Here is an 11,762-nt window from a genome sequence, read left to right on the forward strand (position 1 = left end):
AGATTGGATATTAGGAAAATGCCTTCACTGTTAGAACAGTGAGGCAGTGGAATAGATCATTTTGGGAAGTTATGGACTCTTTATCACTGGAAGTGGTCAAGAAGGGGTTGGACAGTCGCTGGTCAGAGAAGATCTAGGCATAGCTATACTTATGTTCTATTGTGGGTATTTCCCATGCTTCTAGGCATGGGCAACTGGTGCCTCCCGAGTCTGGGGGAGCACCAGATTGCAGATGGGAGGAGATTCCCCCAGCAGCTGATTGCTGAGCCAGCAGTGAAACCAGTGAAACCAGAAGTGTGCACTTCCAGTGGCACTTCTGATTTTGCACCTGATGCTTCCAGGGGGTACACAGCTGATCTCAAGGGGTACACATGCACCCACATGCACCTCCTATGCATTGTGAATGCTTCTGGGCTTTGCTGGTTGCTACATGAGGCTGGAAGAGAATTCCCCCTGCCTCTCACTTCTCCTACATGTTGCTTTTTTTTTTTTTTAAAGCCTTCCCCAGAAGCATTGGGGGTTTGCTGCAGCCAAGTCTGTGGATTTTCACTGGGGTGTGCTGATACTTGTGCTCGGGCTTAAATATGGAGCTTCCTGACTAGAGATTCTTGCCCCTCTGCTCAGGGTCAGACTAATCAAAATATTTATGGTCAAGAATGAATTTTCCGTCATGGGATTGGTATGGACTATGGGGAGTTTTGCCTTCTTTTGCAGTAGGGGTAGGGGTCCTAGTCCTCTTCCTAGGATCTCTCAAGTGTATATTAAAAACTTTTGCATCATCAGGACATTTGCCATTGACGTCTCCCTTTTTAACCTGTTTCAGATTATGTCTTGTGTTGTGTCATGGATTTTTATATGATGGTATGGATAGGGATGGTCCTGCCTGAGGCAGCAGATTGGGCTAATGACCTTTCAGGGTCCCTTTCATACCTATTTCTCTATGATTCTATAGGTAGGGCTCTTGTGCTGCAGCCTGGGTCAGGTCAGTAAGGCTCAGGCAGGCTCCTGTCCTGCAGCTTTTGTTAAGTGAGCTGACCCAGTTACTCCCAATCAAGGTCAGCTGAGCCCCAGCCCCTTTCCTCTGATTGGTTCTGGAGCTGTATTTAAGGAATTCCTCCAGAACCTGAGACCATGACATCCTGGTCTTCAGTCTCTGAGCAGCTCCTATCCTAGCAACTTCACTGCCTTCCCTGGTTCCTGACCCTGCCTTCAGCTTGCTCCTGGATTTCAGCCTTCAAATTCTCAATGAAAATATTTCATGCCTCCTAAACCCAGCTTGACTTACTCTTGGACTTTGTCCTGTGGATTATCCTTTGGACTTGGTAACTAGGTTTCTGATTTCCAGCTCCACACCCTGGCTTGGCATTTTGACTCCTGACTTGTGGCTTCTGACCCTTATTCCTGTAACCCCTGCTCCATACCAGGCTCTACACACTAGACTGGATGGACTGGTAGACTGTGATACTATGATTTGATGTCATCTAAATATGAAACTTAGTGATTAGAAAGTGGTACTTTGCCCTCTCATGAATCTAACCTTTAATATAGATATAGATATAGATATGTCACCTGGGTATTGCACGGTCATCTGTTTGATTTTTGTTTGTAGGATCTACTCTTTCTAAGTTAAATAAGCACCAAATCCTGTCCTGTCTGGCATAAGAGGAATAAGCAAAGACACTGACTAGCAAATCTGATATAGAATACATTAATTAGGATAGGATTATCTAAAAGGGGCCAAAGCATATAAATTATTGTGAAGTGGCATATAAATTACTGCTCCTTTGAACATGAATAGTATATGTTACCTGCTAATACTTGGGGATGATCCCAAGATCTGCTAGCTAAAGATTAGATCATATAACCTTAGGGAAAAGTGGGGTACTTTTAAACTGGTATAAAGAGATCCTTGTACTTGTGTGAAAACAAAGAGTTTCCCCACAGTCTTTTCAACCAATGTGTACTAGCAAAATATGAGTAAGTTTATCTTTTATATATAAAATAACATCAAACTTAGCTACCTGCTTTGCCAAGTTATGGTTGGTTCATTGGCAGACAAGGTTCTTTTGGTAAATCTGATATTTTTTATTAGACCAAGTAAATAGTTGGAAAAGATTTTCTTAGCAAGATTTCAGATTTAAAAATCCTTGGTCAGGTTGAGGAAACATCTGCAGTTGTTGTGTGCTCTTCCTGGATGGAAGGAATGGTAAGGAAGCCAGAGGCTGTTATATTAGCAGGAAAGCCAGTCAGTGAAAATGTAAATTGAGGAGTCAGTGGGTGAGAGACAGGCTTGGTGGGTGGGGAAGGGGGATGAATATAGCAGGTAAATAGTGGAGAGATACCTGGGGAGTCAGATGTCAGGCAGGTTATAATGTGTCATAAATCCAATATCTATATTTAGTCCATGATTTTTTTGTATCCAGGAGATTGATGAAGTGAAGTTCACAGGCTTATCTGTGAGAAGTATTTTGTAAATTCCCTTTTAGGATTAGAAGTAAGAGATTGGAGAGAGAGTGATTTTCTTATGAGAAATGTGCCCCCACTGGTAATTGGGCATTCTTGCCTTTAATAGATTTCCATTGTATCTTCATTATGGTGCACAGTTGTTGTTTGGTCTCTCCGACATATTTTCCACCAAGGCATTTGGTGCACAGGATGAGATCTGTTACATTTCTGGAGGTGTATCTGGTGATGGCTATGTGGGGTGTAGTGATTGTGGGGGTGGTGGAGATATGTTGGCAGGTTTTGCATTTCTTGCCATTGGTATGGTCTGGATACATTTGGTGTGTTTTTGGCCATAGGAAGTTTGCTTCTGATGATGAGCTTAGTGAGGTTTGGTGCTTTTCAAGGATAGGATGTGTGGTTTTGGGAATATCTCTTTAAGAACTGGGTCTCCTTCTAGTATGGGCTGCTACTGTTTGAGGATTTTCCATGTAGGTTCGAGAGAGGGGTGATATGTCATAACCACCAGTATGTGATTTGGTGGGGTTTTCCGTCTGTCCTGCAGCAATTCTTCGTGTGGTATCCAAGTGGCTCTTTCAAACTTGTGATCTATCTCCCTGAAGGAGTGTCCTTGTTGAGTGAAAGCCTTTTTAAGATTTGTAAGGTGGCAACCCTGGGTGTTCTCAGTGAAAATTCAGTGGTATCTGAGGGCTTGGCTGTATATCACAGATGTCTTGGTGTGTTTTGGATGATTTCTGGTTCTGTGCAGATGTGTACGTTGGTCTGTGGGGTTTCGTGTATAATGTGGTCTGTATTTTACCTTTCTGGATACTGATCATTGTGTCTAAAAAGCAGATGTTGGTTCATTGGCACTCACCTATCACATTGTGCGAGATTTAGTAATGTTAACATTACCATGTCAAAAGTATGGAAATCTACTGGTCCCACTTAAAACTAAATCATAAGACTTTCCAAAAGATGAAGGAAAAAGAATGTAAAAGTAAGTGAATATTAATGGGCATGTAAAAATTCTACTCAGTGCTTGAGATGCCATTGATTAACCTTCCTAACAAGAGGTCTTTTAGTTTTCCCAGTTTGAAGTCAATTGGCTCTTTCTTTCAGACAGGAACTCTGTATGTTAGATTCTTTTCTCAGTTACACTGGTTTATATTAGGAGTAACTTCATTATCTTCCAAGGAATTACTTTATCCACACCAGTGTAACTTAAACATTAAGTGTAACTTGACATTAAAATTTGGGCCTCAGTCTCATATCAAAAGTCCACTGAATTAGGGCCATTTTTACAGTGTGAGAGAATAAATACCAGGCAAGTTAGCCCTTAAATTTATTAGAAAAAGTCCTATGTTGTCTTTAAAATCTATTTAGATTAATTGCAGACTATAAAATCAGCACATGATTGTAAGTAAGTGTTATTCTGAAGTTATTTTTGTTTCTGAGCACCATTTTCCCTAATATTTTATTAAACTAAAGCATTCATTTCTACTCCCAGAAGCCTGATATTTATATTTTATTTGTGGATTATTCAGATGCTACCAGCCATTTTTCTCAGTAGATTAAGATAAATACAGAAAAACTTGTGAGCAGATTTAGTCTACAATGTTCCCCCCCTTCCCTCCAAACAAACAAAAAGAAAATTGCTAATTAATGTTTTCCATTTTTGTGCATAAGCTGTGGAATTATACAACTATGTGAGATTATTGAATCACACAAACTCTGAAGTTTAAGAGGAATGGAATACACAGACACTTAGTACTTAAAACTCTAACTCTCAAATAATAAGCTAATCAAAGTCATAAGTAATCAGATCTGCATCCAGTATAAAACTGCAGGTGCAAAAATGCAAGTGCAAATTCTGCTGGGACAATTTGATCTCTAAAAAAACACTCTATTAAAATTAGATATTATATACACAAACATGCAGTTATACAGATGAACATTAAGAGAAAATAAGTTTGCATAGTTTAGTACTCAAAAGTCAGGAACTTATCACAGTAAAATTGTCCTTGAAATCTCTCTGATTTGCCCCAAATATGAATTACAATATAGGTTAGTAATAGTAATAATAATAAGAGTAGTCCTCCTATTGGCAGAGCTGGCAACACCCTATAGTTAAGCTTAACTGACTCTTTCTGTGATAAGGATGGAATTAAATGAAAGAGGTCTCTCCAACCTTTTTGTTCATTAGATTAGGGTTTAGGGCAAGGAATTGGAGATCTACGGTCTAACAGCTACACCCACAAGGACATATGACTCTACATCTCCTGCCTCCCAAACTGTTCCTACAACTAGACCACAAGTTAAGCATTGCCAAGAGCACTCTCTAGCTTTCTTTTGAACCTGCCCTACTGCACCTTACTTTTAACATTCGTTTGGTAAAACAGATAAACACCACTTAGATACATTTCTTAGGACAAAACTATCTTCCTACCCTAGGTGCCTAGTGGGCTAGTTTCAAAAGGAGACCTAGAGAGTAGTCTAGATAAACAACAATAAAAAAGGGCAATTTCTTCCCTATTCAAGGCCAGGACCTGGCTCCTCCCTTCTCAGTGTAGTATCTAATTGATCCATCCTTCCTTGTCTGTTTTTATTATTTCCTCCTGGATGACTAGTAGGCCTGAATATCATTCTGAGCCATGCCTCATCTTTTGCCTTGAAGATACAATGCTTTGGTACAAAGTAGGAAATCCAGACTCAAACCTCTCCTATGTGGTGTCCCATGTCTAGGGGTGGAGGAAAGGGTTAGAACCCAGGTTTCCTACCCCCTAGCCAAGTGCTCTACTCTTTAGGCCAGGGAATGCTTTTTCAAGCCCTGAACCAGAACAAGTTGGCTCTAGTCTGGCAGAGGCTGTGTGACTTTGACAGTGCATGAATCAGGTGGGGACAGTGCATGGTCAGGTGGGGGATTTTTCCTGCATCCCTGCCAGACCCACACAGGAGCATCACTGCTGCTTCTCCCATTCCCCTGCTCCCCAGCGGTAGTGTGTGTGCAGTTTATACCTGGATGGGAGCTGCACCAGTGCAAGTCAGCTGGAAGCTGCCTCATGTCACAACTTGGGGAAGTGGGGTGCCACTTATGTCCCCAGCCCTGGTGCAGCTCTTCACTTCTCAGCCTCAGCAAGGGCATGGGTAGAGGCAAAGCCATGAAAGCTTTAAGGACAGGATCTATTGCTTCCATGGACTGGATCTGCTTGTGGATTATATGCAGGGTTACTGCTGTTGCTCCTGAGTCCTGTTGACTGCCTCTAATACTGCTGAGTAGCAGGTAGGCTTCTTTGGGGGTCCATGTCAGAATGACGGGGACTGGAACCAATGGGGCTAAGACAGAGGAGAGGGCTGGTGGGAAGCATGGTGCAAAGTGTAGCACAGGTGACTGGTGCCTCCTAAGTCTGGGGGGATACCAGATTACCAACTGGGGTGGGGTCCCCCAGTGGAAATCACCAGCAGTAAAACCGGAAGTGTGCTTCCATCTGTACTTCCAGTTTCACAGCTGGCATTTCCAGGGGGTGCATGGCCAATCTCAGGGGGTGCACATGCAGGCCAATCCTAGGGGGGTGTCAATGAAGTGTAGTTAGGAGCATCAGGGTATGGGGATGAGCAGGGTGGGCATCAAAATTTAAAACTACTGTGGCAGTCAAACATGGTTGCCAATCCAAGATATTATTTTTCTTCATGGTTTTTATTGACTACCAAACTTTTGTACTATGGTTGCTGTTAAACCCTTAAATTTGAACCCATCCCTTCTAATTGGGGCCTGGCAGCAGGACAGGACCTTGCTGAAGAGTTCCATTTACAAACACATAGCAGTACAAATGCGTGTCAGTAAAAAAGTTTGGCTGCCAGTGGGCTTGATGCCTTACTAAGAAAAAATGTGGGAGCTTCTTGGCTGAGTCTGTCCAGCCACTACAGGGGAGGTGGAGCCCAGCCCCAGGGCTCCTCCCTCATCCCCTTTCCAGCTGCAAGGCTGGGCTGTTCTCTGGCAGCCCCTAGCTGCAGGGTATTAAAACCTGCAACCATTTTGTGCCTTGGGGGAGACACACTCCAGGGAGCTTGGAGCTGCAGCCTGCAGGCTGTGTTTGCCAGGTCTGTCCCACTCCAGAGCTGCTGCCTAGCCACAGATGAGTGCTGCCATAGGGTGTAGTTTATTGCACCCCTTACCCAGCCCTGTGATCCCACCAGGGCGTATTAAAACCTGCAACCATTTTGTGCCTTGGGGGAGACACACTCCAGGGAGCTTGGAGCTGCAGCCTGCAGGCTGTGTTTGCCAGGTCTGTCCCACTCCAGAGCTGCTGCCTAGCCACAGATGAGTGCTGCCATAGGGTGTAGTTTATTGCACCCCTTACCCAGCCCTGTGATCCCACCAGGGCTCCTGGCCCTGTCACATGGGGGCCTTGTCAGCTGGCGCAGGGCTTGACATCCTCCTTCTCCCTCATGTCCAGCCCTGGCACCATCTGTGTGTTCCCACCTGTCTGGAGCCCCAGGGGTGCCAACTGGACCTGGGAGGAGGTATGCACCCTTGTGGCACTGTGGGGCAAGGAGGATGTACAGAGGAAGCTCACCCAGGCGGATGTTCAAACGCCCACATTTATGAGGCACTGGCGGCTGGGATGCACGCTCAGGGCCACTCCTGGTCAGTGTGGCAGTACCACATGAAGGTCAAGGACCTGTAGGCCGAGCGGGTGGCTGTGACTGGTTGCAATCATCAGTCTGGTGGGGCCTCCAGGACCATGTTTTTTATGAGCACCCTGAGACCCCATGCCCATTCCCCACCCTGACACCTCTGGTGAAAAATCACTGGAGGAGGGGACCTCGGGGCTTCAGCATCCCACCCTGCACTCCTTCCCAGTTGTTGCACCCACTAGCAGCCCAGGGAGCCCAGGCCAGTGGCTGTCTTGGCCTCAGCCCCGCCCCGTAGTGACCCACAAGGAGCAGCTGGCCACATCACCACTTGCTGCCAATACCACCAGCTCCTTCTCAGGGCAGCGGGCCCTGGCCAGGCACCAGCCCCCAGACCACCAGAGGCCATGTACACAGGTAGGAGCTAGACACAACCTGGCATGGGGAGCCCCGCACTAAGCCATCACCCTCTCCAGCCCTGGACCCATGGTAAGTCCCACATTGGGAAGTATGTCCTCCCAGCTCCAGTCCCTACCCCTGCCCCTGCCCTTGGCCCCAGCCCTGGCCCTGGCCCCACATCCTTGCCTGGCTTGCCCACACTTCCCTGGTCCCAAGTTTCCCCTCACAGCCTACAGAAAGGTGAGACACAGGTCAGACCTTTATTAAGCAGCCTGTGTCCCTGTGGCTGGGTGGGCATAGGCCTCTCATGTGCTGAGAAGGTGTCAATCCTGGCAGCAATCTCCTCCTCAGCAGCTGGGGGCAGGAACATTGACCACTGCAACAGATAGCCCTCCAGATTGTGGTGGAGGTTGTGGGGAAGTCCAGGCTTGTCCCCCATGCTCAGGGTGGTAGCTCAGGGTCTCAGTCTAGGAGTGCAGGTATGCCCAGTAGACCAGCAGGATCATCATCATCAGGGTATAGTGGCCCAGGCAACCCTCTGCCTGCACAAACAGTCCATCATGCACCACCATGGCATATACAGCAGGGGCATGCTTGGAGTGCATTGGTGACATGAAGAGGGGCCATCCCCACAGACCTTCTCCAGAAAGGCCCCCAGTGGGGAGGGAGGGGGCACAGCCAGCCCCTCACCCCAGTTGTTCAGGAGCCCTGCATGCCCCAAGCTTGGGTGCTGTGGGCTGGGCAGCAGCATAGTAGAGTGGTGGTCTTGCAGAGATGGGGGAGGAGGTAAGTGGGGGCTGGAGCCATGGCAATAGGTGCTACCAGAAGTCTGGCCTGGCTCATCCTGGGAAGGGAGCAGAGGAGGTAGGTGGCTTGCTGCCAGCCCCCAGGGAGCAGGCAGGCATGGGGGCTTGGGCAGCACCCACCTGGACCTAAGCCTGCCTGGCCAGTTTACCTTGGTCCCTTGGCACCTGCAAGCAGATGACCTCCAATCTGAGGCCAGACAGCAGAGGGCCCCTGGAGTAGAGCATCTTATCTCCCAAATGTTGCAAACTCTTACAAAAGCCTTCTGTCTCTTTCCTATGCAGGGCCAACATCTGGCTGTGGAGGAGAGGCCACAGGGGACTAAAGGACCACTGCCACAGGCTTGCTGCCACTCTGCACTGGAGCTGCCTCTGGGTGCCAGATGCACCAGCAACACAGCTAGGATGGGACCTGCCTGCTTCTGTGGTTGGTTGTTGCAGTGGAGGGCTGGGTGGCAGACCAGCAGGTGGGGTGGGCAGAGGACCTTGCCCTTGAGGCTGCCCAGGAGGAGGTGCAATTGTGGGTATGCCATGCTCACTGGGCTGAGCTGGTGGCACTGGAAAGGTGGTGTATGGGGCTGCTGGAGCAGCAACTGGCTATCCAGAGCCAGCCAGAGGAGGCTGTGCCCATGCCCCGCCCCCCCCCACCATGCCTGGCCCCCACTCTGGCACTGCAGGGCCCCTGGGTCCCACCTGCCATCCCACAGCAGGCCCCTGGCAGCCCTCTGGAATAGGTGCTGCCTTTGCTGTGGTCCCCAGACCCACAAGGGAACTGTCTGCAACTGGTGTACTGGCCTCCTGCCACCAGGCTCTCCACCCTAGGCAGCCCCACCACTCAACCCCTCACACATGTACTTGGGTGTGGGGTCAGATATGTGAAGTGTCTGTGAAGTTTGGGGAATAGGGTTTTTATCGTTGGTGGGTGGGGAGGGTAGTGGAAGGGCACTGTGTGGGGGGGAGGGGGAAGGGCTGTGCTTGTTGAGGGTGGAGGGAGGAGAGATGGAGGATTTTGTTCTATTAATAAAGTTTGTATGTTTTATTCTACATGTGTGCCCTAAAGTGGTGCTGGGGATAGGCAGGGGTTATGGGGGGTGTGGGCAGCAGGGCAAGTGGACTGGAGTGTGGAGTTCAGGAGGAAAAGGTCAGCCAGAGCCTCCTGCAGCCGGTGCCCTGGGTGGCAGGTGTATGGCTGTCCCAGGGCCTGGGCAGGTGGAGCCAGCAGGGCCAGCACCATGGCCAGCAGCAGTGCAGGGTGCTGGCCATTGCTGGCAGGGGTTGGGCTGGAGCAGCGGGGTGTTGAGCGGCTGCTGGCAGGTGCAGGGGTTGCGGGATCCATGGCACAAGGAGGTAGAGTGGGCAGCGATGGAACTGCCACATGCTGCTCCTGCAGTAGGCACACAGCTCCCAGGCAGGGGAGGGGCCGAGCCAGGATCAGAGGGTGGAGGTGTATTTGTAAGATGGCCATCAAGTGCTGGCAACTGTCTCTGGCCTCAGTATGGCTGCCAAGTGCTGGAAGCCATATGACCAGAGGCTGGAGTTCCCCCTGGTGGCCACAAAGGTACAGCAGGCTGCTCTGATTCGGGACTAAATCTAGTCCCAGGTTGACTGCAGGTGTAGACATCAGCCCTACTCCCGCTTACCATGCAGTAAGTTACTGTGCAGTAAGTTTAATGCGACATTAATGCATGTGTGGATGCACCCAGTAAGAGGTTTGCCAATTGTCAGTAAAAACCTTCCTTGGGTTGGCAACCTTAGCCATACAGTGCTGACCCCCTCCTTAGCCTATTGGGCTAAAAGGAGGGAAAGTCCTCTTCATTCTTCTACTGGCAAACTGCTTTTCCTGCAGTTGCAGTTACAGTTACAGTTACAGGACTTACTTAGTATTATATACATGACTCAATTATTCTATTTTGCATGGGAACCTACATAGCCAAAGTATGGCTTATTGAACACATGCAGTAGATAACCAATGGGCAAGCATCACTATTCTGAACTCTAAAAATGGTGTGTGTGTGTGTCCAAACACTGCAGTTACCTAAGTACCCCTTAAGTGCATGAAGTTGAAATAGGATCTGGCCATAAGTCATTCCTGATGTGAAATTACTCATATTAATAATATGATAGAAAGTTAGCATTGGTTGCAGCAAAGAATAGATTTTACTAGTCTTTGCCAGTGGCATAAGTACTTTGTCTAGTTTTTAGAAGCTAGCAAAATCACTGAGGCTGAGATTGGCAGAGACTGAATCTAAGAGTTCACACAGAAATTGGTTGCTGTTGCAAACTAACCAACAATTGCTAATACTTTTCACCTTGGGCCCCTAGCAGATGTTACACTTAAGATGTGATTAATCAGTTAATCATATGTTAAGTATTAACCTGGCTGGCCACATGTGTATGCAATTTATGGTGTGGCAAAACAGGGAAGTAGTCACAAAGTTACTAAATTCAATGTGCGGCCAGGCCAATCCCCTGATTAGTGCTCTTATACACAGGAGTGCATGGAGCCCTTTGCTCTGGTGCACCCCTAAAGCAGGGAATGCCAATTAACTGATTGGCACACAAAGCCTTGAAAGTACACCAGAGGTAAGAATTACAATGTGCTCCCGAGGCTGGGAGCCAGCTGACTGGCACTCCCAGCTGGGCACACCAGGCACCTGGCTTGATACTTGCCAGTTTAGAGTCTCCTTGAATTCGCAATCGGGCATGACTGGGATCTGATCCCCAAGACCAAACATATAGTAAATATACATGTGTGAAGTTGTAAGTCTAATTGTATTTTTATAAAGATATAGCTCTCCAGTAAATTTCCAAATTAATTTCCAATTAATAATAAGATTCTTATTACCAGTTGATTTTTGTGGTGAACCCAATTCTCACCTGCCATGTCTTAATGAAAAATTATATTTCAGGAGGGATATAATTTTAACACCACTATATATATCACCTGATAATGTTGATTTATCATTCCGTACTGAACTCTGGAAATCCTTTTCTCAATTTAGGTAAATGTCACCATTCTCATTTTTAAAAACTCACAGTGATAGAGTATTTTCTGTTGTGTCTTTTATTATTTTTATTACACAACGCAACTTATTATGTTTTTCTTTTTTTGTAGTTTGAATTCTTCTCTTCTTGTTTCTTGTTGACAATCTCACAACTCGGACAAACACATAGTCCTGTATCTATCAAGATTAAGATCGGCAACATAACAAGACTAGTTTCCAGCTATCTGCCTCTGGAACACAAATCTTTAAAAAAAAAAATTCTGTAAAGTTTAATAAATTTTGCTTAGCTTTCATTCCTATTGTTTTCTTAATAAAAACAAATTCAAAGAAAAGCTTTACTTGCTTCCCCGGGGTTCTTGCTTTCTTCCTGAACTTTTCCGGTCTTTTTCACTCTCTTCCCTCGGCGGGTCCTCAACCAGATTCAGTCTCTAAGCCTTTTAATTCTTCTTAATTGCTCACCGTGCCACTTGCCAGCTCT

At 47.0% G+C, this 11,762-nt stretch overlaps 1 long non-coding RNA gene across 3 annotated transcripts; it reads left to right on the forward strand.

Moving 5' to 3' along the window:
- Positions 1-1,152: 1,152 nt before the first annotated feature.
- Positions 1,153-11,515, forward strand: LOC102384977. 3 transcript variants are annotated; one of them, XR_325106.1, is made up of 3 exons: positions 1,153-1,322; positions 8,565-8,710; positions 11,395-11,515. It is a non-coding gene; the product is annotated as an uncharacterized LOC102384977 (long non-coding RNA). The 3 variants fall into 3 exon arrangements; XR_325105.3 differs by having other exon boundaries at positions 8,565-8,706; XR_001358877.1 differs by lacking the exon at positions 11,395-11,515 and adding an exon at positions 11,189-11,211 and having other exon boundaries at positions 8,565-8,706.
- Positions 11,516-11,762: the final 247 nt, after the last annotated feature.

Source organism: Alligator sinensis, unplaced genomic scaffold (assembly GCF_000455745.1).
Source record: "Alligator sinensis unplaced genomic scaffold, ASM45574v1 scaffold1071_1, whole genome shotgun sequence".
NCBI lineage: Eukaryota > Metazoa > Chordata > Crocodylia > Alligatoridae > Alligator > Alligator sinensis.